General features: G+C 36.3%; 1 long non-coding RNA gene across 50 annotated transcripts; it reads right to left on the bottom strand.

The window, feature by feature from the left end:
• Positions 1-110: 110 nt before the first annotated feature.
• Positions 111-27,281, bottom strand: LOC127864442 (uncharacterized). 50 transcript variants are annotated; one of them, XR_008041979.1, is made up of 16 exons: positions 27,072-27,281; positions 26,398-26,455; positions 22,207-23,006; positions 19,152-19,311; positions 16,508-18,261; positions 12,774-14,693; positions 11,900-11,973; positions 9,991-10,054; positions 7,587-7,732; positions 5,009-5,218; positions 4,569-4,964; positions 4,437-4,524; positions 4,173-4,304; positions 3,909-3,952; positions 3,645-3,688; positions 111-3,424 (listed from the first exon to the last, which is right to left on the bottom strand). It is a non-coding gene; the product is annotated as an uncharacterized LOC127864442 (long non-coding RNA). The 50 variants fall into 50 exon arrangements; XR_008041971.1 differs by lacking the exon at positions 3,645-3,688 and adding an exon at positions 3,469-3,556; XR_008041988.1 differs by having other exon boundaries at positions 4,217-4,304; positions 4,481-4,524.
• Positions 27,282-27,286: the final 5 nt, after the last annotated feature.

Below are 27,286 nucleotides of genomic sequence, written 5' to 3'. Positions count from 1 at the left end.
TGACGGCGAACTAATAGACGGAGAGGCCAAAATCAATATGTGTGCCATAGTTTCAATAGGGGAGCCAATATAGTACTAATTCAAAGGGTAGCCAATATAGTACTAATACAACGGTTCATAGTATTTTTATTTGAACTCACAACACTTTTTCACAGTACAATACTTTTCCCATTTAAATGAGATAACTTGTAGTAATCTACTTTAAATAGTGTGCAGGAACAGACTTGGATCAGCAAAAACACATCACTAACATAAACATGTATATCTCTTTAAGTCACATAAACTATATTATTTCTACAACAAATTCAATGTTTAAGCAATAACTTGTACACTAAATAAATGCAACATTTTGCACATAGAGACCCTCATAACCATACCATTTCTTAAAAATAATTCAGATCCAAATTATTTTAAAAAGATAGTTCATGCATATCGCATGCATGACATATCTTGCGTGGAGTTCTGTCTAACATTGTTTAACAGCAATCTTTTTCCCAGCTACTCTGCAGTTAAATGTTTACTGCCATCTTTCAAGATGTCAACATTAAGTTTCTAACCTTCAAGCAAACAATGTTTTCCCTACCGCACATTCAAAGAAATATTCACGAATAAAGTCATGGGAAGTGCCCATATAAAAAATCAATAAATAGTGCTGATTTATTAGCACTAAATATTATGTATGAAACTTAAATTAACAGATAACCTGTTTATAGTTAACCCTTTGCATGCTGGGAAATTTGTCGTCTGCTAAAATGTCGTCTGCTGAATTTCTAAAATTAGCATTTTCTTCGATTTTTTTCAAAGAATACTATCAGAATAGCAAACAGTTTGGATCCTGATGAGACGCCACGTTCTGTGGCGTCTCATCTGGATCCAAACTGTTTGCAAAGGCCTTCAAAATTAGGTTCCCGCACTGAAAGGGTTAAGATAAATATTTTAACATTCTTAAAGTACTATTTGCAGTAATTTAAGGACTGTGAAGAAATAAGTAAGACATTGGCACACACAAATATGCAATACATAAGAGTCTTTAATCAATATGACGTACACAAGCAATTTAAAAAAGGCATCTAAGCAGTGTATATACACCCTATATTTACTAATGCACAATGCTTATTTGGAATGGATGAAAATATTAACACATTATTGTAAAAATCGCATCTTAAAGTTAAAGTATTAATTAAGTTCAATACTAATATGATTGTATGGTAACAATTGTTTGTTATGCATTCAAAGTAACGCAAAATGTAATTTTATTTTTTTATGTAATCAAAATGATTTATTTGAAACATTTCATACAGTTTTACAAACATCAAGCTATTTTCAGCTGTTAAGCAACAGAAAAATCATGTTTCATGCATTCAATTACAGTTCAATATTAACAATCACATTTTTAAGGAAATATGGTCTGATGGTCGAGTGGAACAAACTGTAACACAAATAGTAAACTGCCGCTATCATCAGCTGTAAGTAAATTCTTATAATGTATAATATAAATACAAGAACAATATGATTGCTACAATTTTCACATGTCTTAAAAAGACATTTTGAGCAGAACATTTCCTTTATCATCGCAATTGCAAAACTGTAAGCATTGTATGGACAACTAAATTTTATGATTTCAAATAAATGACATTATATTTTTATTACACATGTTTTGTAACACTGAGTATCATATTGTACCATAGCTATTCATTCATTAAACAGACGTATATTAGTTTAGTAATTAAGTATTCCACAACATCCCAATACAAACTGATGGCTGAGAATTAAGAGTGTCATATTTTTAATAACTGTATGAATGTACTTGTTATGTTGAGAGATGAACAAATGAATGTACTTGTTATGTTGAGAGATAAACAAAAGCATTATCTAACAACGGATACAACTTTGTTTTTCAAGCAACAACATCCCTATATTTATGTACAAAGAGAGACAATTCAATTATTGACAAGTGTTAGCATATTTCATCACTCTCGCTTGATTTGCAATTGACTGATTTCCAAGTAGAATATATTAATTTTTCTTAAGATAATGCAAAATAAAGTTAAACCAATCTTTCGATAGTTGCTTGACTTTATTTAGTGAAAGGCATTACATATACTAGTAACAAGATGTTCCTATTGTCTAAAGGATTTGCCTCTTCAGAATGTGTTGTTCTGTATCATTAAGAAAGTTTTAAATGAGCATCTCCACAAGCAATGTTTGTTTTTATTATCTGGCATCTAAAAGATGTACAGGATGAAAATTGTTTGTACAAATGAATGTTTACAGCGAAAGTCAAAATGGCAACAATAAATGCATGATTTACATTGTAAATACAACCATTTCGCTATCGCTCTATATACAAATACAAATGACAAATGTACTGACCAATATATACAGTGATGAAGATTTCTTGGCCAAGTTAATCTCGTCTATAAACAAACATATAAAGCATAATAAACCTTACAAAAACAAAAAACAATCAGATCATAACTTTGCCATTATCCCCACATCTCATATTTTCGTTTTTAAACACTCAGTTTCAAAACATTTAAAGCATTTTAAGTCACAAAAAAGTCATTTTTAAATCATGTTCAAGCAAATAATTAAATAACTGGTAGTAAATACAGAATAGACAATTTAAGGAAGATTAAATGTTTTTGTCTGAAATTAATCAATATTTTCAAGAAATAGTAAGACAATAAACAACATTATTGATAAAAACACTGACACCAATAGGCACACTGAAGAGTATCAAAGCCATAGCATAAACATTCTCCACCTGTCTGAACAATTCTTGTAACTATGACCTCTATAGTACAGGTTTAGCAAAAAAAAACATGTGTCATTACATGAAAACAATACATTTTTTTCAATTTTGTCAAAGTTACAAGCATCATTAAAACAGTTTGACAAATGTTAAATTCAACATGCATAGACATATATTTACTAGCATTATATTTTCCTTAACATTTCCAAAATAAAATTTCACAAAACAGACAAAGTACAAAGCTAATTTTGCGCTTAAAATAATATCTTACATTATTGCTTTTATCAAGTAATCTTAATCTTATTAAATTTAAATATAGTTAATAAAAGCCTTCAACATAAAATGACTGACAACATAATAGTTCCAATAAAACATGAACTTTTGTTTTTCCTTGAACACAACTGGGATGGTCACATAAAAACATGGCTGGCCACAAGACTTTCTGGCTTTCCACTTTTTGTTGGGATTTGTCATTATGAGATTTTTGTCTGAATCAAGTCACTAATTTTCCACCTGTCCCAAATTCAAAGATGAGACCTTCAATTGTACATGTTCACACAAGACGTGGGGTATGTAGAGACCTTCAATTGTACATGTTCACACCAGACATGGGGTATGTAGAGACCTTCAATTGTACATGTTCACACCAGACATGGAGTATGTAGAGACCTTCAATTGTACATGTTCACACAAGACGTGGGGTATGTAGAGACCTTCAATTGTACATGTTCACACCAGACATGGGGTATGTAGAGATCTTCAATTGTACATGTTCACACCAGACATGGGGTATGTAGAGACCTTCAATTGTACATGTTCACACCAGACATGAGGTATGTAGAGACCTTCCATTGTACATGTTCACACCTGACATGGAGTATGTAGAGACCTTCAATTGTACATGTTCACACCAGACATGGGGTCTGTAGAGACCTTCAATTTTACATGTTCACACCAGACATGAGGTATGTAGAGACCTTTAATTGTACATGTTCACACCAGACATTGGGTATGTAGAGACCTTCAATTGTACATGTTCACACCCAACATTGGGTATGTAGAGACCTTTAATTGTACATGTTCACACCAGACATTGGGTATGTAGAGACCTTCAATTGTACATGTTCACACCAGACAAGGGATATGTAGAGACCTTCAATTGTACATGTTCACACCAGACATGGGGTATGTAGAGACCTTCAATTGTACATGGTCACACCAGACAAGGGATATGTAGAGACCTTCAAGTGTACATGTTCACACCAGACATGGAGTTTGTAGAGACCTTCAAGTGTACATGTTCACACCAGACATGGGGTATGTAGAGACCTTCAATTGTACATGTTCACACCAGACACGGGGCATGTAGAGACCTTCAATTGTACATGTTCACATCAGACATGAGGTATGTAGAGACCTTCAATTGTACATGTTCACACCAGACATGGAGTATGTAGAGACCTTCAATTGTACATGTTCACACCAGACATGGGGTATGTAGAGATCTTCAATTGTACATGTTCACACCAGACATGGGGTATGTAGAGACCTTCAATTGTACATGTTCACACCAGACATGGGGTATTTAGAGTCCTTCAATTGTACATGTTCACACCAGACATGGGGTATGTAGAGACCTTCAATTGTACATGTTCACACCAGACATCGGGTATGTAGATACCTTCAATTGTACATGTTCACATCAGACATGGGGTATGTAGATACCTTCAATTGTACATGTTCACATCAGACATGGGGTATGTAGAGACCTTCAATTGTACATGTTCACACCAGACATGAGGTATGAAGAGACCTTCAATTGTACATGTTCACATCAGACATGGGGTATGTAGAGACCTTCAATTGTACATGTTCACACCAGACATGGGGTATGTAGAGACCTTCAATTGTACATGTTCACACCAGACATGGGGTATTTAGAGTCCTTCAATTGTACATGTTCACACCAGACATGGGGTATGTAGAGACCTTCAATTGTACATGTTCACATCAGACATGGGGTATGTAGAGACCTTCAATTGTACATGTTCACACCAGACATGGGGTATGTAGAGACCTTCAATTGTACATGTTCACATCAAACATGGAGTATGTAGAGACTTTCAATTGTACATGTTCACACCAGACATGGAGTATGCAGAGACCTTCAATTGTACATGTTCACATCAGACATGGGGTATGTAGCGACCTTCAATTGTACATGTTCACATCAGACATTGGGTATGTAGAGACTTTCATTTGTACATGTTCACATCAGACATGGGGTATGTAGAGACTTTCATTTGTACATGTTCACACCAGACATGGAGTATGCAGAAACTAGCACATCTTAAACAGCATTTATATCTCTGAGCTTCTTCGGTATGACTGGGGTTAATATGATAACAACTGTAGCAACAGGCTGTCCTTCTGATTTGCCGGTTTGATTTCGTCAATGGACATCTGAAATAAAGAAAGATTCATAACAGTAAATGTCAGTTTTTCATTTTATGTGTGTTACCCATGATAAACAAGAACAATAATAGCACTTTTATACATTGAGTTACATTAAAAATTAATTATAACCACTTTACTATCAACTAACTTTAAGTTTCTCCATCAATCAGGAAATATGGGATGATATTCCATAAACATACATTTTTCCTTTGGAAAAATATTTCCTTATCATTGACAACAATTTAGAAAGGGCCAACTAGCCAATAGAAAATAAAACATGTTGAAAAAGAGTTTTTCTGAGATGTCTTCAGATGTCTGTCTGAGATGAACTTCAATTCTTGGTAAGGAAATATATAATATGACATTTATAATTAAATAAATTACTTCCCTTGAAAATAATTGTCTCTAACAAATCTCTATTTTTAGTAGCAAATAATTAAAAGCCACTACCGTGACTGTAGATTCACTACTCAAAATGTGCAGATCCATGAGATACACATGCATGCCAAATATATCAAGTTGCTATGTTCAATATTGATTAGGTATCGCCCTTTAAAGCTTATTACTTCCCTTGGTTTTGTATTTTTTACCGTAGACCGTAAAGGATGACCTTGACCTTGACCTTTTACCACAATGTGTTTGTCAGAAACACAATGCCACCTACTGCGCCACTTTGATTTATTTAACAAAAATATATACGTTGGCAGGTCAGATAACTATGTCCATATAAAGCTTATAACTTCCCTTGGATTTGTTTTTTTGACCCTAGACCTTGAAGGATGATGTTCACCTTGAAATTTTACCACTCAAATGTGCAGCTTCATGACATACACATGCATGCCAAATATCAAGTTTCTATCTTCAATATTTAAAAAGTTAAGGCCAATGTTAAGGTTTTAGCACGACGCTTACGCCGGACGACGAGCTGTCTATGAAAATAGCTCGGGTTTTCTCAGAAAACAGCCAAGCTAAAAATTAACCAAAACTAGAGCTTCGTCACAGACGTGACTAATACTCTACCTGCTGCATTGACACTGAATATTTTGCATGTTGCCTTCACAAAAAAACAGCGGACACCATCCTTAATGTTTAAAACGCACTAAGTGACCCCGTGACCTAGATTTTGACCCAGCAAGGCACATGTTCAAACTTTACCTACACATCATCTAGATACAAATTCTAACCAAGTTTGGTGAAGCTCTGATGAAAACTTCTTGAATAAGAGAGCGGACACAATACTTAATGTTTAAAACGCACTTAGTGATCCAGTGACCTAGTTTTTGACCCGGCATGATCCATATTCGAACTTGATCTAGAAAATCGGATGAAAACAATTTGAATTAGAGAGTGGACACTTAATACAAACCGACCGACTGACAAGCTCACTCCTATATATACCCCTAAACTTCGTTTGTAGGGTATAATAAACAAGAAGGAAAGTTCACATGATTGTAAACATGTCTGATTTTATCACACAAGAAGCAATACTTTTCTAGGTCACACATGACAAAACAAGATGTGTTTGTGAAACACAATGTCCCCCTATATGATGTTTGACCTTGAAGGATGACCTTGACCCCTATATGATGTTTGACCTTGAAGGATGACCTTGACCTTGACCCTTCACCACTCAAAATGTGCAGCTCCATGAGATACACATGCATTTCAAATATAAAATTGCTAGCTTCAATATTGCAGAAGTGACATTTCATGAGCAATTTTGACCCATATATTTGACCTTAAAGGATGACCTTGGCCTTGACCTTTCACCACTCAAAATGTGCAGCTCCATGAGATACACATGCATGCCAAATATCAAGTTGCTATCTTCAAAATTGCAAAAGTATTCATAAAATAAGCGATTTGGGCCACATATATTTGACCTCTGACCTTGAAGGATGACCTTGACCTTTCACCACTCAAAATGTGCAGCTCCATGAGATACACATGCATGCCAAATATCAAGTTGCTATCTTGAATATTGAAATACTGCAAAAGTGTACATTAATTGAGCGATTTTGACCCATATATTTGACCTTTGACCTTGAAGGATGACCTTGACATTTTACCACTCAAAACGTGCAGCTCCTTGAGATACATATGCATGCCAAATATCAAGTTGCTATCTTCAATATTGCAAAAGTTATTGCAAATGTTAAAGTTGGCGCAAACCAACCAACCAACCAACCAACAGACCAACAGACCAACCAACAGACAGGGCAAAAACAATATGTCCCCCATTACTATAGTGGGGGACATAAAAAAACACAGCTGGATTGAAAGATGTATGGACACAAAAGGGTAAATCTACATGCACCCACCAATCTCTGAAAGTGAGGCCACGAAAAAGCATGCATATGACACAAAAACTCACCCAAGGTTTGCTATGCATGATGTTCATAGACTGAGGGTTGTGAAGCAAGGGGATCTCGGAATCTAGAGACGATGACTGCCGCTGGTTCACTTGCTGTGACTGCAAATGCTCCTGAGATATACTCATTGCTCTGCTATCCAGGTTTTCTGGAATAAAAGTAAATCGTGCGTCAAAAAAATTAAAGACATTACTAGCGTTTTCAAGGACAAATAAAACTAATTTAAACCCAACAAAACACTTGTCAGTGTTTCGACCTTTGATATCGACAATGCAATGTCAAAAGATTTAACTAGAGCCTACATTGTGCCCACGATGTTCTAGAGTTGTAAAGCGACTTGAAAATGTAAACGCATTCAATGCAATGAAGCTAAAATAATTAAAGAGGAAACATAAGTTCATTTTGATTTATCACCAAACTTTTTTTTAAAGAATGTTTCAATAAAAACAAGAGCTCCGCAGTTCGAGACAGATGCCTCCCAAAACAGAGCTTTGACTCCCATCACTCAATCCTTTCATGACATATCGAATGAATACCAATTTATCACCTAATGTCACAGTGACCTTGACCTTTGAACTAGTGACCCAAATTTCAATAGACATCCTCTACTGTCCAAGACCGATGCACATGTTCAGTATCAAGCCAATTGGTCAATTTTTTGACAAGTTATTAATTGGACACGATTTTCGCACTTATAATTGCGACAGTGACCTTGACCATTAACCTAGTGACCCCAATTTCAATAGGGGTCATCTACCATCCATGGCCAATGCACATGTGAAGTATCAAGCCAATAGGTCAATTTGTTGACGAGTTATTGATCAGAAAGGATTTTCACATGTATTGTGACTGTGACCTTTGACCTAGCGACCCCATTTTCAATAGAGGCCATCTACTGTCCAAGGCAAATGCATATGTGAAGTAACAAGCCAATTGGTCAATTTATTGACAAGTTATTGATCTGACATGATTTTCATAATTATTGTGACAGTGACCTTTACCTTTGAACTAGTGACCCCAATTTCAATAGAGGTCATCTACTGTCCAAGACCAATGCACATGTGAAGTATGAAGCCAATAGATCAATTTGTTGATGAGTGAGTTATAGGAAATCAACTGGTCTACCAAAACACGAACGATAGACCAGCAAACATCCCGCAAAACAATATACCCCCTCTTCTTTGAAGTGGGGCATAAAATACACATGGCGGGTAAACAAAAAATGGTTTAAATATACTTGTTCAAGAAAAAGTGTTATACATATATGAAGATTTACCAAATGCAACACTTTTCTATGTTTCAGTACAATAACAAAAACTAACGTGAGAACAGTTTAAAAGTAATTTACTTGTGTTTTATTTTGAAATAACTTGAATTTACAGGGTTTACATTTACACACTGTTATTTTTTAAAGTAAAAATTAACCTTGAATACATTGATATAGTGACTCATCTGAGAATACGACAAGTGAAAGTATGACAGCTTGTTTATTGCAAAAGACATGTGCACAGGTCGGTACTAATTAGTCTCTTTATAGGCAGGGCGCTACTTCTAATAGGGGTCTGATGCAAAGTCGGATACACACTCTTTAATTGCGTCCTTAAAAACCGACAAAAAGTATGGTGGAAAAAACGTGTCAGAATGAGTGCGCTGTTGTAGATTAATTTCATATTTTAAATTGATTTATAACAAACACCATGTCCTATTGATATTCGACACACATTTGCATTTTTTAGAAAAACAAGAGCTTATCACAATAGTACCAAATCCCTCCCGACATGTGTTTGTGTGTATGACATTTGTTTTAGAGTAGAATAATATTTGTAAAACATGGCACCTGTGCCATACATTTATATTTTAAGGATCAATTATTTATATAGTGTTTGAGATATGCTGTAGAGAATAAAATATAAAGAAATGAAAGAAAGCGAGGAAATTAGAGAAGAAGACTATAAACAGTTACTGTTCTTTGTCACTGTATTTTTCCTTACAAGTTATGCAAATGCTTTATTCTTTCTTTTAAACAAAAATATTCACACAACTTTACACAACTGTGGGCACAATGTTAGTTAGTTTAAACGTATTTATTGCATCAAATATGCATGGGATTGGATTACAAGTTTTTGCAACATTATCTGTTAGTTATTAACCCTGAATAGAATATAACTTACACAGCCTCTGAATCCCATGTGTGGTGAGATACAGTGATATTAATTTGATCTTGTGCAAAAGTGACTTGGCCAATGATAATTTAGGGCTTTGTCACAAGATGACCATCTACCAATCAAAGCAATACTTCATGGGGATCAAACAACTGAAGTATCAATTTAATCCCGTGAGAAATGTAGATGTTGTTTGATAAAATCTTTTTACGTTATATGCAGACAAAACGCTCATTTTACTGACCAACTACATGTAACGGTGGATGATTTCATCGCTAGGCACTCAACGTTGTGGGGTGACCCTTGACCTGGTTAGGAAAAGAGAGGCAACATGATAAAAATAAAACAATAAATTAAAGCAAAGTAAACAAGGGCTGTTTGTAAAACATGCATGCCCCCCATATGGGCTGTCCGTTGTAGTGGCAGCCATAGTGTGAATACGTTTTTTGTCACTGTGACCTTGACCTTTGACCTAGTGACCTGAAAATCAATAGGGGTCATCTGCGTGTCATGATCAAGGTACCTATGAAGTGTCATGATCCTAGGCAAAAGCGTTCTTGAGTTATCATCCGGAAACAATTTTACTGTTTCAGGTCAGCATGACCTTGACCTTTGACCTAGTGACCTGAAAATCAATAGGGGTCATCTGCGTGTCATGATCAAGGTACCTATAAAGTGTCATAATCCTAGGCAAAAGCGTTCTTGCGTTATCATCCAGAAACAATTTTACTGTTTCGGGTCACCGTGACCTTGACCTTTGACCTAATGACCTGAAAATCAATATGGGTCATCTGCGTGTCATGATCAATGTACCTATGAAGTTTCATGATCCTAGGCGTAAGCGTTCTCGTGTTATCATCCGGAAAGCATATAACTATTTCGGGTCACCGTGACCTTGACCTTTGACCTTGTGACCTCAAAATCGAAAGAGGTCATCTGCGAGTCATGATCAATCTACCTATGAAGTTTCATGATCCTAGGCATATGCGTTCTTGAGTTATCATCCAAAAACCATTTTACTATTTTGTGTCACCATGACCTTGACCTTTGACCTAGTGACCTCAAAATCAATAGGGGTCATCTGCGAGTCATGATCAATCTACCTATGGAGTTTCATGATCCTAGGCATATGCGTTCTTGAGTTATTATCCGGAAACCATTTTACTATTTCGGGTCACCGTGACCTTGAACTTTGACCTAGTGACCTCAAAATCAAAAGGGGTCATCTGCGAGTCATGATCAATGTACCTATGAAGTTTCATGATCTTAGGCGTATTCGTTCTTGAGTTATCATCCGGAAACCATTTTACTATTTCGGGTCACCGCTGCTGCTGGTTGTTCTATTATACATGAACCTTCAGGAATAACCAGGCCAATCAGGGATAAAACTTTCCACTTTTATAGAATTTTTGTTTTAAAGAAATATGTTCTTAGCCAAATCCAATTTGTAAGTGGTGTCCCTGATTGGAGTCAAACACTTTACGCATTCAACCCGTTTCCCAGCGCAAGGCTCATATCTGTTTTTAAAGCTTCTATTACTCTGATAATTACAACACAAAGTGAACATAATCTGTTATATCTAATCCTTTTAACGACTTGTTATTTCTGTTTTAATTTTTGATTCATGGCTTGGTGTAAACATTAAACTCACTTTGCCATAGACAAAAGTAACCCAACAATGCTGAGGTTGGCATAAAAAAGACATAATTTTGTATCTCGTGAATGAAATTAAAAACAAATGATGAATTTGCCTTGTTTTCAATTATGGAACATTTAAATTGCTTTAGAGCAAAATCGTTACATATAAGGGTTTTTTATTTTCAGCTACTTAAAAACATATGGAATTGATTATGCTCTAAATCAATCTAAATGTTCCATAATTGAAAACAATTCAAATGGTAGCTAAAGATGTTCAATTTTAAATACAAATTTGAGGGTCAAGCTTGAACCTTATGCATTTTCTTCACATGTCTATATACAATACAATAGTTTGTGAATGAACCCTTAAACTTAGTTAAGATAAACTGGTAAATTAATTGAAGAGCAGAAACCTCAGTTTGCATAGGGTTTAACCTTATTTGTTAAAACTTGATTCCATCTAAAGCATTAGGCAATGGCACAGTGACCCCTTTTGCGATGGGAAGAGGACTTACCTATTGAGACGTACTGGTTGTGTTGTAGTTGGGGAACACCGTTCTCTGGGCCTGAACTTGTGAGTATAAGCCCTCTGTGAACAGATAAAAGGACCTTAGCGCATCCTAGAAATGTGTCCCTGTAAACCAAATAATTCAATGCATTCTGGAATGTCATCAATTACATTGGATGTAAATCAAGTTTGTTTGAGTAAAAAAAGAAATACATTATATTTGAAAACTCTTGATACAAATGAGATATACACTAAACACTTCATACAAACATACAAACATAGACTACTATATACTGTACACTAGAAGCAAACATTTTTCATCCATCTGAAACCAATATTTATTAAGTGCACTTCAACAGCAAGACAAATCGGTATGCACCCCCCTTTGCCATTTCAAGGCAATTATGAATATTAACAATAACATAATGATTTTATTAAGTTAGCAGCCATGATAGAGATTTATTAATATATGAAAAGCACAAACTATTTTAATTGAAATTTGAAGTAGACAAGAGATGTGTTCGTCAGAAACACAATGCTCCTTATTGTGCGGCTTTGAAATACAATTTCAATATATCATTTGGCAGGTTTAGAAATTATCTCCCTTTTAAAGCTTATTTCTTCCCTTGGATTGTATTTTTTGACTTTTGACCTTGAAGGATGACCTTGCCCTTTCATCACTCAAAATGTGCAGCTTCATGAGATACAGATGCATGTCAAATATCAAGTTGCTAGCTTCAATATTGCAAAATTTATGGCCAATGTTAAAGTTTTCGGACGGACGGACAGACTGACTGACGGACAGTTCAACTGCTATATGCCACCCTACCGGGGGCATAAAAACTGAACATTATACATGGTAAATGACAGTACCAATGTACCTTATGGATGAGGTAAACTTGGCGCCACATCAGGAGAGTTTGGAGCCCAAGAATTAGACTGGCTTCACCATGCAGCTAGGACATGTTGAGCATTTGCCCCAAGGTCCTGGGCCAGGAAGTGTTGCTGGGCATCTGGGCCCAGCTGACCAGAGATCCTGTTTTTCAGCAGGGTACCGATCTATGATTGCTAGGAACTAGCTCTTAAAACAAAAATCGGCAATTTAAATAAATATTGAAAATAAATGAAGATAATAATTTCATAATGTGCTGAAGGCATTAAATAATTGTTTTACTTAAATTTAATAGAATTTAATAATTAAAGTGGATTTTTTTATTGCAAGGAGAAACTGTTGTTCAAGGGCTAAATTTCAGCAGTAAAATAGACACAACTATGCCCTGACCTTTGATTAAAACTGATATCAGATTAACTTTTATTTGCTTTTTATTTACCAAGTTTGATAAATTTAAAATCAGAGAATTCACATTTTATGCTAGGAACTTTTCCTCAATCAGGCAGAAAAAGGACTGACGTTAAGTGAACTATATGAGCCTCATTCTCAGATAAATGTATGCTCAGTCTGCACAGGCTAATCTGGGATGACACTTTAATAGGATTTAATGTAGGTGCAGTCTGCACAGGCTAATCTGGGATGACACTTTAATAGGACTTAATGTAGGTGCAGTCTGCACAGGCTAATCAGGGATGACACTTTAATAGGGCTTAATGTATGAACAGTCTGCACAGGCTAATCTGGGATGACACTTTAATAGGACTTAATGTAGGTGCAGTCTGCACAGGCTAATCTGGGATGACACTTTAATAGGACTTAATGTAGGTGCAGTCTGCACAGGCTAATCAGGGATGACACTTTAATAGGGCTTAATGTATGAACAGTCTGCACAGGCTAATCTGGGATGACACTTTAATAGGGCTTAATGTATGAACAGTCTGCACAGGCTAATCTGGGATGACACTTTAATAGGACTTAATGTATGTGCAGTCTGCACAGGCTAATCTGGAATGACACTTTAATAGGGCTTAATGTATGTGCAGTCTGCACAGGCTAATCTGGGATGACACTTTAATAGGACTTAATGTATGTGCAGTCTGCACAGGCTAATCTGGGATGACACTTTAATAGGACTTAATGTATGTGCAGTCTGCACAGGCTAATCTGGAATGACACTTTAATAGGGCTTAATGTATGTGCAGTCTGCACAGGCTAATCTGGGATGACACTTTAATAGGACTTAATGTATGTGCAGTCTGCACAGGCTAATCTGGAATGACACTTTAATAGGACTTAATGCATGTGCAGTCTGCACAGGCTAATCTGGAATGACAATTTAAGCACATACATGAAGCCCCATATCCCAGAACACCGCTAAGATACTACTTATTGTTCTTGTTGCTGCTGCTGCTGCTGTGACTGGGCCATAGACAGAGATGGTGTGAGTCCCGACGCCGAAGTCGCCACCCTTAAACCTGAGAATTGCTGACAACAACTGTTGTTGAATGGCGTCAATTGCATACTGCTCTCCAGGCCTAAGGTTCACATTATTCGAGAACAACATATCGAGGTCAGTCACATTAACCAACGTGTCACGCAACGCCTGCTCTACCTGTTGGATCAGTTGGTTTCAGTTCTAGCGACTTGTCCGGCCTAATTTGTCGACGCCCATCATTCAATTGTTGCTAAGCGACATGGATGCTGAGACGGAAGTCAAACTCACCAAGGCTCTGCTGTTGGAAGTGTTGATGTAGCCAACATGGGAGGATATATTGATAGGAGGCTTGGTAGTCTGACGCAAGACGTCTTCATGCTGATTTTCTTCAGCAAGTTGTAGTATTTGTGCAAGAAGGGGGTTGTCATCGACTTTCATTTCAATGACGTTTGTCATGTTTGCTAGTAAAGTTCACTGAAAAGGAAATGGAAAGTAAACTAAAACCGGATTGTTTAGTGACACATGAATAAGCCTTGAAACACCTTACCTTACAGACCTGTTTTTTAAATGCCAAACATCGTGCCTATAATTGATATTTAAAATATTGCAATTAATTTTTCACCAATTAGAATTCAGAATAACGTAGTATCAATGTTTTACGTGCACCAACTTGAAATTGGAATTTTTGGGTTTGTAGCGAGGTGTTATATCTATTTTTTGTAAATCAAAAACAGGCATTACTTGAGCAGTTTAGAATGTGAGACTGTACACCTTTAATTGTGTGACTAAAGAACTTTAAATTTGAGACTACATAATTTTAAATGAGATTCTCAGCAATTAAAAATGTGTGACAACACAACTTTAAATGTTTCAATCTACATATTTAAGTGTGAGTCTGCACACCTTTAAATGTGACAGTTTATGACTTATACCTGAGACTTAACAACTTTCAATGTGAGACAATACAACTGTTTGGCATTTAATAAGAAACAATAGATGTGAGTTCAAAATAGTAATTAAACTTAGTGAAATAAGCAAACTAAAGCTTTGTCACAGATGTGACGAATACCCCCACATGCCGCATTGACACATAATATTTTGCATGTCGTCTTCACAAAAAAACAGCGGACACCATGCTCTATTCTTAAAACGCAATAGTGACCTCTTGACCTAGTTTTTCACACAGAAAGGCCCATGTTCTGACTTGGCCTTAAGATCATCTCCATAAAACTTCTGAACAAGTTTGGTGAAGATCGGATGTAAACTACTTGAATTAGAGAGCGGACACCTTGCTGAATGTTAAAAATGCACAAAGTGACCCGGTGACCTAGTTTTAGGCTTGGAATGGCCCATGTTTAAACTTGTCCTAGAGATCATTTAGAATAAACTTGTGACCACGTTTGGTGAGGATTGGATGAAAACTACTTGAATTAGAGAGCGGACAACATGCTGAATGTTTAAAATGCACTAAGTGACACCGTGACCGAGTTTTTAACCCGACAAAGCCCATGTTTAAACTTGGCCTATACATCATGTGGTAAAGATCGGATGAAAACTACTTGAATTAGAGAACGGACACTAAATACGGATCGACAGACAGACCGACAGACTAGTTCACTCCTATACTACCTATATACCCCCCTAAACTTCGTTTGTGCGGGTATAATTAAGCCAGTTATTCTGATAAAAAACTTTATAATGTGCTATAACTAGGGGCTAGCTCTATGCAGAGTTTATTGTAACCATTTTTGGATTGGGACAATTCGTAAAAAATCATAGTGTTTTGAATTAAATTGGGAAAATGGTTGTAGTTTTTGCTAAACATAATTTAAAAATTGAGAATAAGTGCTATCAAGATAAATTGCACTAAGGTTCAACTTATAGAGCTGCATAAGGAAACAAACTCAATTTGTAACCCATTAAAACATTGTTTGGGGTCAAACCTTGAATTGAAAACTTTAGCCAGTAATTATGGAAAAAATAAACTGTTTAAGATTAGGAATGGGACTCAAGTTTGGCCCCAATTTCGACAAAATGAATAACACTGTATGATCTCACCTGAAGCTCAAGAAGCTGAGCTGATATGCTGGCTTCGCTGATATTGCCAAAGGCTGAATTTGAGTTCTGATTAACTCAATGTTGCAACCTATCAAAACATTCTTTTTCTTGCGGGAAACCATGAATTGAGAACTTAAGCCAGTAATCATGGATATAGACTTTTTGAGATAACAATGGGGCTGAATTTCAGCCCTAATTTCAACAACAAAATTAACACTGTAAGGTCTCACCTGAAGCTCAAGAAGCGGAGATGACATGCTGGCCTTGCTGATATTGCTAAGAGCCGAGTTTGAGTTCTGCTTTCTTCAGGTTGAGAGTCGAAGGGCGTACTGGACCACACAACAAAACTGCTAATATTTTTCAAAGCCTTCTCTTGCATCAATTCAATGCGAGGCCTTCTGGGCTTGGAGTGCTAAGTCCTCATACCAAACCCAGACATGTTCACTTTAAGCACCTTGTTCACAATAGTTGGCGTAATTTGCGGCTGTGGCACACCCCATGTATGTATGGATCTCTTAGTGTTTACAACAAGGTCTTTACTGCCTTTCTGTGTCATCATGGATGTATTGTGCTCTGGGTGTTTACAACCAAGTCTTTACTGTCTTTCTGTGTCAGTATGGATGTATTGTGCTCTGGGTGTTTACATCCAAGTCATTACTGCCTTTCTGTGTCAGCATGGATGTATCGTACTCTGAGTTCACAGCAAAGTCATTACTGCTTTTCTGTGTCAACAAGGATGTATTGTGCTCTGTGTTCACAACCAAGTCATAATTGCCTTTCTGTGTCAGCATGGATGTATTGTGCTCTGTGTTCACAGTCAAGTCATTACTGCCTTTCTGTGTCAGCATGGATATATTAAGCTCTGTGTTCACAGCCAAGTCATTACTGCCTTTCTGTGTCAGCACGGATGTATGTTGCTCTGTGTTCACAGCCAAGTCATTACTGCCTTTCTGTGTCAGCATGGATGTATTGTGCTCTGTGTTCAGAGCCAAGTCATTACTGCCTTTCTGTGTCAGCAAATGATGTATTGTGCTCTGGGTGTTCACAGCATAGTCATTACTGCTTTTCTGTGTCAGCATGGATATATCTTGCTCTGGGTGTTCACTGCATAGTCATTACTGCCATTCTGTGTCAGCATGGATATATTGTGCTCTGGGTGTTCACAGCATAGTCGTGACTGCCTTTCTGTTTCCGCATGGATGTAGCATGCTCTGGGTGTTCACAGCATAGTCATTACTGCCTTTCTGTGTCAGCATGGATGTAGCATGCTCTGGGTGTTCACAGCATAGTCATTACTGCCTTTCTGTGTCAGCATGGATGTAGCATGCTCTGGGTTTTCACCACTAAGTCATTACTGCCTTTTTGTGTCAGCATGGATGTATCGTGCTCTGGGTATTCACAACCAAGTCATTACTGCCTTTCTTTGTCGGTAATATTGCCAAAAGTCCGTTCTATTATGATATTTTGGCCGCTGAATGGACAATCTGGGGCAGTCCGTAACCCTACTGTCGTCTAAACTATCAACAGCAGAAGCATCCCACTAGGAAAGCTTACGCTTTTATTGTTCCTTGATTTTCTCCCGTTCAATTTCTGTTTGTCCCATAAAGATTGGAACAAGTTATTGAACTTTTTGTTCTTCAGGATATTTGTTGTGATGTCCAACAGCAACAACTGACTGTTAGCGTTACCATAACTACTGCTATAACTTTTCGTGTCTGTAAAACTTGTCCCTCTCAGGCCCACGCGGAACTCTAGCTTAACAAAACTACCCAGGCTTATGTGTGGACAACTCGACGTTTGACCAGAATCATGCTCAGAATTTCCTGCAGAACGGAGTTGTTCAACGATGCTGAGTTTTTCAGTCAGGAGGTCAAGGGGAAGGAGTTAGAAGTCAGGGGAGGGGAAGGGTTGTTCTGGACTGGGGCTCCTGCAGGCGGGACTCGTGCGGTTGCTGGGCCAACTCGATATCAATGCTGGTGCTCTGCTGAAAACAACAACAACACAGTGGGTGATAGGAACTTGTAACAATTATATTATAATCTATAACAAACTATGCCTCTTGACTGGCTGTGAAGGTTTTCAACAACATGAATTTCTAATCCGGCATTTTATTGGTTCCTTGTCCTTAATAGCATGAACATAAATACAATTAAGTCATTTTGTGTTAAAACAAGAAAAGTGTTGGCTAATGCTATACTTATCTGTACATTTATATCTATTATCTTGACTCCATTTCCAGAAATGTATTTTCATAAACCAATATGCGGATCACTAATGTTAGAAAGTGTCGTCCCAGATTAGCATGTGAAATTCACATAAGCTAATAATGGAGGGTACTTTTTGACTAGACTGGATTTTCATAAAGAGGATTATTTGTTTAATGAAAAATACCTTTAAGAGGAAAGTGTTGTCCGTGATTAGCCTGTGCAAACTGCACAGGCTAATCTGTGACAACAATTTAAGCACATGCATTAGGCCCCATTTTTCCACATCACAGCTTATTTATCTATTAGCCAATTTTTTGCTGCAAAACACAAAGAAGGAAAACCATTTGGTTAAAAATTTAATATTTTTAATTGTACTTATTCTATTAATCACATTACTTTTAAAATGTCATAAGATATGTTTTGTTGTTATTATATGTTTCAATAAATGGGAGGCAACAATATTAATATTTAATAATAATATTAATGTCTCACCAACGTTGCAAAAAAACACACACACATATTATTTTACCTTGCCTTTACTGATCTTTGATGGTTAAAATCTGTTTAAATTCACATTAGAAAACAGTCTTAAAGTCAATCAACATGTAAGTTGTAAGACATAATACAAATAAATAAAACATTAAACAACTTAAGGGCAACAACTCACTGCTGGTGCAGATCTACAGTTCTCTCCCTTGTTAGTTTCAGCTAAAATGTCCTTCATGTTGCAATACGAGGACATGGGAAGGCTGTCTCACCCTCACATCGCTGGACTTTGACTTGGCTGAGCCTTTCACTACTCCTTGGTCTTCTGAGCTTAGCAGTTGCTGTAACATTGAGAAAGCCGATAGTCTTTTGAACTTGCCAAAAAAGTATCTGTACCACACCAATGAGGAAAATTAGCGTAATATTATCAAACATCGGGAAAATTCTATCTTTTAATTTGAGAATTATATGTCTTTTTAATTGCATGGAACTTCATTGCACAAATCCAATCAAAATATATTCTTTGACATGCGTTTTTGTTGAAATGTTCAGTTTCAGTGCTCATTTTATTAGTCCACTTGCATATAAGGAAGTGCCTATTACGTGTACTTTATAAAGATGGAAAAGTTTTTTTCACACATACACCTTGGAGTAAAAATTATGTTTCAGGCCATTTGCCCTTAATTACCATCATATTACAATACTAGTTTGCCTGTACTTTGATAAATCTATATTTTCACAGTTACCAATAACAAAACAATATTTTGTCCAAGTTATTTAAAACATTAACTGTGTTTGATATGATATTTTGTGAACAAAATACGACTAAAAATTTTTAATTTTGTGAAAAAATGAGTAACCAACTCTTTAAAAATGGCAAACTATGTTAAATTGGGAAATTTTGAGCTACTATTAGAATTGCTCAATATGTATGTTAAATTTGCATTTTTATGTACACCGATGTCTCAATTACCAGTTTTTAATCATAGTGGTTTTTATACCATATTTGTTCTAATCAGAATTTACAAATACCAACAGACTGGAAGCAGACTAAACTTGAGCCATATTCAGGACAACTGGGCTTAATGAATATGTATAGTACCACATTAGCCTGTGAAGTCCACACAGGCTAACTTGAGACGACACTTTCCACCAAGACATGATTTTTGTTTAGAAATAATTTCTTTAAAGCGAAAATTTCCTCAAAAATGGAAAGCATTATCCCTGATAATTCAGAGTGCGCACTGCACAGGCTAATCTGTGGATGGTACATAAAATGCATTAAGCACCCTTTTCCCATAACAAGGCTCACCTGGTATCATCTTGTACAACTCTGTAACAGACTGTAGGGGGATGTACTTTGAGCCTCATACCGAGAAACCAGGCTTTATAAATTGTGCACAAAGTGTCTGCCCAAATAAGCCTACCGGTAACAACTTAAAATGAAAGACTACATAATTTTTAATTTGATACTCGGCAACTTTAACTGTAAAATAATACAACTTTTAACATGACACTGAACAACTTAAAATATGAGACTGTACATATTAAAATGTGCACAACTTATTACGCGAGACTAAACAACTTGCAATAGACAATACAACAAGTCATAAGACACAATACTGTAAGTATATGAGTACTTGATCACACACGTTTTGCCTATGGATTAGACAGAAATGCAAAAACAGATGAAAGTCTATGGTGAATTAAGTATATGATATTCTGCTACCAGGGGCCATTATACTAGTAATAATAGCCTATTCTGGTTAAATTTTTTATATGTATGTGATATTGAATCGATACTAGTTGATGTCTACATTTTATGCAATTGTTTTTGTAAGACAGACCTTAGATGTAAAGTTTAGTCACTGGCGTTAAAAGTGTGTGCATAAGGATATAAAAGCAGTATAGTGATATTGTCTTTGCAAACATCCGGTTTCTAATTTAAATAAAAATCATAATCAGTTATACGTGAACACAAATACTTAACAATTTATAATTTTTTATTTGTATTTTGATTGTACTAAGTTTCAACTTATACAGCTTAATAAGGCAAGTAACTCATTGTTGCAACCTATCAAACACTTTTTTTGGCAAATAATGCATTGTAAATTTTAACCAGTAAATATTTATAAAACAAGGGCTGTTTGTAAAACATGCATGCCCCCCATATGGGCTCTCCGTTGGAGTGACAGCCATTGTGTGAATATGTTTTTTGTCACTGTGCCCTTGACCTTTGACCTAGTGACCTGAAAATCAATAGGGGTCACCTGCCAGTCATGAATAGTGTACCTATGAAGTTTCATGATCCTAGGCATAAGCGTTCATGAGTTATCATCCGGAAACCATTTTACTATTTCAGGTCACCATGATCTTGACCTTTGACCTAGTGACCTTAAAATCCATAGGGGTCATCTGCGAGTCATGATCAATCTACCTATCAAGTTTCATGATCCTAGGAATAAGCGTTCTTCAGTTATCATATGGACACCATTTTACTATTTCGGGTCACGGTGACCTTAACCTTTGACCTAGTGACCTCAAAATCGATAGGGGTCATCTGTGAGTAATGATCAATGTACCTATGAAGTTTCATGATCCTAAGCATAAGTGTTCTTGAGTTATCATCTGGAAAGCATTTTACTATTTCAGGTCACCATGACCTTGACCTTTGACCTAGTGACCTGAAAATCAATAGGTGTCATCTGCAAGTCATGATCAATGTACCTATCAAGTTTCATGATCCTAAGCATAAGCATTCTTGAGTTATCATCCGGAAACCATTTAACTATTTCGGGGCAATGTGACCTTGACCTTTGACCTAGTGACCTCAAAATCAATAGGGGTCATCTGCGAGTCATGATCAATCTACCTATCAAGTTTAGAGATCCTAGGCCTAAGCGTTCTTGAGTTATCATCCGGAAACCATTTAACCATTTCGGGTCACGGTGAACTTGACCTTTCACCTAGAGACCTCAAAATCAATAGGGGTCATCTGCGAGTCATGATCAATGTACCTATGAAGTTTCATGATCCTAGGCCCAAGCGTTCTTGAGTTATCATCCACAAACCACCTGGTGGATGGACCGACCGACAGACCGACCAACAGACCAACATGTGCAAAGCAATATACCCCCTCTTCTTCGAAAGGGGGCATACAAAATTAGACTTTTTGAGGAATGGGGCTGAATTTAAGCCCAATCTTTGACAAAGTTACTAACACTGTAAGGTCTCACCTGAAGCTCAGAAGCTGAGCTGATATGCTGGCCTCGCGGATATTGTTAAGGGCCGAGTTTGAGTTCTGATTAACTTCGGGCTGAGAGTCGAAGGGTGTACTGGAGCATACAACAAAACCGGTGTCAAGTTTTTTAGCCTTCTTTAGTCCCAATTCAATGCAATGCCCTTTGGGCTCGGAGTACATAACCGGACGTGTTTACTTTTAGCAACTTGTTTTCAATAATGGGGGGAATTTGCGTCTGTGGTGCACCACATGAATATATTGTGCGCTGAGGACAGTCTGTAACGCTACTACTGTCCTAACTATCTACAGCAGATATACATCTGAATGAATCATTTCAATTGTTCCTTTTTTTCTCTCGTTCCTTGCTGAATATATAGCTGTCTTATAAAGAATTAAACAAACTATTCAACGTTTAATCCTTCGTGAGATTCTTCGTGATGTCCACAGCAGGAACTAACTGTTTGCGTTAACTGTTAGCGTTACCATATGTACTGCTATAACGTCTCGCTTCTGTAACACTCATCCCACTCTGGCACTAGAGCTAAACAAAACTACTCGGGCTTGCTTGGGGAAATTTCGACACGGATATTTCGGTTGTTCATAACAGCGCGTGAAAACTTGACGTGCTGAGGATTTATTGCACAGACTTGTGTAACGATGCTGACCCTTTGAGGCTGGTGGTCCAGTGGGAGAAGCTAGGGATCAGGGGAAGGAAAGGATAGTTCTGTATTGGGGCTCCTGCAGGCCAGACTGGTGCTGTTGCTTGGCCAACTCGATATTAATGCTGGTGCTCTCCTGAAAACAACAACACTAGATTGGGGGATATGAACTTGTAACACATTTTTATAATACAATGCATAATACACTACATATATGCCTCTTGATTGGATGTGAAGGTTTTCAACAGCAAAACATAATTATCTGAATTTCTAATTTGGAATTTAATTGGTGCCTTGTCCTAAATAGCAATTAATGAAAATTAATGCAATTAAACCATTTCGTATTAAAACATTAAAAGTGTTGGCTAATGCTTTAATAACCTGTAAATTCATAATTATTATTCTTACTTAACTTTCAGTGTAATTTTATAATCCAAATTGCCGCTCATCAATATTAGAAGCTTTCGTCCCAGATTAGCATGTGAAATCCACATAAGCAAATCAGGGAGGACACTTTCTGACGATACTGGATTTTCACAAAAGAAGATACTTATTTTCAACAAAAAATACCTTTAAAGAGGTAATTGTTGTCCCTAAGTAGCCTGTGCGGACTGCACAGGCTAATCTGGGACTACAATCTAAGCACATGCATTAAGCCCTATTTTTCCACAGCGTGGCTCATTGATGTTTTTAGCCAGTTTTTCCTGCATAACAACAAAAACAAAAGGAAAATCATCTTGATGCAATCCGCTAAAGAACTTCCAAGATTTGGCTCCGTACGAATGGATGGACGAAAAGACGGACGGACGGACAACGCCAAAACAATATCCCTCCACCTATGGCGGGGGATAATAATAAATGGGAGGCAACAACTTCATATTTATGTATTCCCAAAGTAACAAAAACACACACACCATTTTTACCATGCCTTTACAGGTCTTTGGTGTTAAACTCTGTTTAAATTCACACTAGACAACAATTCCAAAGTAAACCATCATGTCATAAAAGTTGTAAGACATATTACAAATTAATAAATATGAAACAATTTAATGGCAACAACTCACTGCTGGTACATATTGACAGTTCTCTCCCTTGTTAGTGTAAGCTAAATTTGTTAAAGGCCACAATATACTTAATGATTTCCCTATATAATTCAATGTAAATGCGACAACTTAAAGAGAAAATAAATGCAACATTTTGAACATAGAGACCACCATAACGATACTTTTTCTGAAAGTTCATTCTAAGCTGAATCAATTTAAGCAATAAAAAAGATATGTCATGTTAAACCAAACATTTACTTTACTCAAATCAAACTCTACTTCTTTTGCGCCTTAAATTTTGCGGCCATTTTCTAGTGCAATGTAACTGTTTTCAGGTCAAACTTGTACTTTAGTCTCTAACTTTATCATATGTCAGGGATTAAATACCGAGCACCTTTTCTTTCCCTTCCAATATATCCAAGAGATAAAGTCAGAACACCAGTCTAAAGTGTAAAACATGGCTTCGAGTAAAATATGATTTTTTTAGTCAGTACAGCCCTACATGAAACGATTATTTAGTATAATGTAACCTATAAGACAACCTGAACTGTTTAAAACGCAAAAAATATGCACTTCCTTATCATTTTTCATCTATCCTCAATGTGCATGCCAAACTTCAGATTGATCCTTTACGTAGAAATGTTTGAACAATGAAAATTATTATAATAATGCCTGATAAAGACATATGGCTTCCATTGTCGGTGCTTAAATTTATAAAGGGCTTTCAAGAGCAAATAATATTAACTTATATAACAGAATACAGTAAATATACTGTAAACTTCTTTTATGCTATATCGAAGAATAAATATAATATTATTAAAACGTGTTTGGGCTTCTTTCAGTGCGAATTTGTGAGTTTAGATGTGCTCAATACGAGATTCTGTACTTTTATTATCCCCTGCCATAGGCGGAGGGATACTGTTTTGCGTTGTCTGTCAGTCCTTCCGTCCGTCTTTCCGTCCGTCCGCCCGTCTGTCCGGAGCCATATCTTGTAAGTGCTTTGGCGGATTTCATTGAAACTTGGTATGAGTATGCATATGGATAAGAGGATGATCCACGCCAAATGGCATTGTACACCATCAGTTAATAATAGAGTTATGGCCCTTTGTATCTTGAAAATGCTTTTTGTGTGTCCGGAGCCATATTTTTGAAGTGCTTTGGCCGATTTTATTGAAACATGAAATGAGAATATATATGGATAAGAGGATGATGCACGCCAAATGGCAATGTACACCATCTGTTCATAACGGAGTTTTGGCCCTTTGTATCTTGAAACAATGTTGTTTTGAGTGTCAAATATAATACTTTTGTGTCCAGAAGCATATTGGCGTGTGCTATCAATTCAACGAATTTGCTTGTTTTAATTATTTTCCCATACAAATTTTCCAATTTAATTATTTTTCTTTACACTTTTCAATACTCATTAATTCCATTAAACAAAACACATTTATTCCATGAAACTAACAAGAACGCATAATATCCTGTGAAAAAATGGTGGTTTAATGTAAATCATGCTCCTTTGTGACGGGGCCTGTTTTGACTAAAAAAAACAACACTGTATACTCAATAAAAACTTAACACCTCCTCGCAATAAGACTCTATACGGCATTAGATGGAATAGATTCCAATAAAATAGGCTTAATTAAATATCTTACAGCTTTACAAAAACTCAAGGCCTGCATGGGGATGACAGAAATTATTGCGGTGTTGTGTTTCTGAGGTGTCTGTATCGGAAAGTTATAAAGCATCGAGCTGGAAAAGGGTTTGAGTTATTGATCATCAAGTAAAATAAGTTGTACTGAAAACACGATATACACAAGAATAGACGCCATTTTACCTTCTGTGAAATCATATCATATCATTCTCGTACACTTCACTTATTATTTATACACTGCAAAAACACTATTATTCGCGGGACATTATTTTTTATTGATTTTAAGGGTTAAACGATCCACAAATTAATTACAAACACACTGGAAAATAACTTACACAAATTCCATATTTATTGTTTCCAAACTGAGAAAGTCATGCATTAACTACCACGTCCATGAAAGTCTTTTTTTAATTACGAAATAACATGCGGACGAATATATATGATTTTACAATAAACAAACAATTTAAAAGGATATTTTACCTTATGTAAATTCATACCATTCTTTGCCACCTCATCTTAATAAACAGGAAATACACAAGCAGTACTTTTCCTTGAGTATTCATGGGTCTGTTTAACGGACCCATACCCAAAGCGTGTTATATGCTGTTCCTTATGAAAATTATATCTAAATTATGTTTCAATTAGATCTAACAAAGTTTATAACTATTATAATAGGATTTTATTCCTATAATTTGAAGTATAATTAAAACTTATATTAAATGTGTTTTTCCCAAGTCAATGGACTTTTAGCACAAAACAAATTCAAAATCCCAAAATTGCATTTTTTCCCAAAGTGGCCAAGAAAAGGCCTGACAAAGCGTCTCTTTTACCTTCTGCGTCATGCTTGTCCCCCACATCCTCAGCATCGTTGACCCGACCCAGCAGCAACTGAAGCAGCAGAATAGCTTGATGTATTTCTTGTATGTATATTTAAGACTCGCACACACTGATATAAATGTAATAACAATCAATAAGACATGTTCAACATCATAAAATATGGCAAATTAATAAATCTCACATCAAGTGTAACCTTTCTGTAAACGTTGCGTAAAATATCAATATATACTCCTCCAAAGATTACTTAAACAATTTCATATTTTATTAAAAAAGCATTCATCAATATACATTTCTTACATGGCATGGTGTTTATAGAAATGAAAGTCTAAAAATAGCCTCAGTTGCTATGTTCATGTGCATATATGTAGAAATATTAAATTTTCAGTTGAAATGCTTTGTTTTTTCATGCAAAGTTTACAAGATCTAAATTTTAGGACCATAATGACACAAAGGTTATGACAACATAACATAATATGCATTAGATCTTATGTTCAAAACAAAAACCCTCACATTGTGTAATCAGATAACAATATGTGCACATAAATTATTTGTATCTTTAACTACACAAACAATGTTGTATTGTAACATCACACACTACTATGTTCGTATGCTAAACAACAAATTGTCATTAAAATAATAATCACAAATTACAACAACTAATACATACATGTACACACTATTCCACTCTGAACACCAGGATGTTGTCACTCCATTCCTGTCCCACAATGATGGATGATGTGGTGCTGCTGTAGCAGACTGACCGTGGCAACATCACTCCATCTCTCTGAGTAGCAAGATTAGCCAGCTTACTCTCTCCCTCCCAGCCCACCTGTAGTACAGTTTGGGACCAGTATCCACAGACCAGCACCTGGCCTGCAGGGG

Source organism: Dreissena polymorpha, chromosome 1 (genome assembly GCF_020536995.1).
Source record: "Dreissena polymorpha isolate Duluth1 chromosome 1, UMN_Dpol_1.0, whole genome shotgun sequence".
Lineage (NCBI taxonomy): Eukaryota > Metazoa > Mollusca > Bivalvia > Myida > Dreissenidae > Dreissena > Dreissena polymorpha.
The sequence above is the reverse complement of the archived record's forward strand: the minus strand, read 5'-3'. Positions and strand labels throughout refer to the sequence as shown.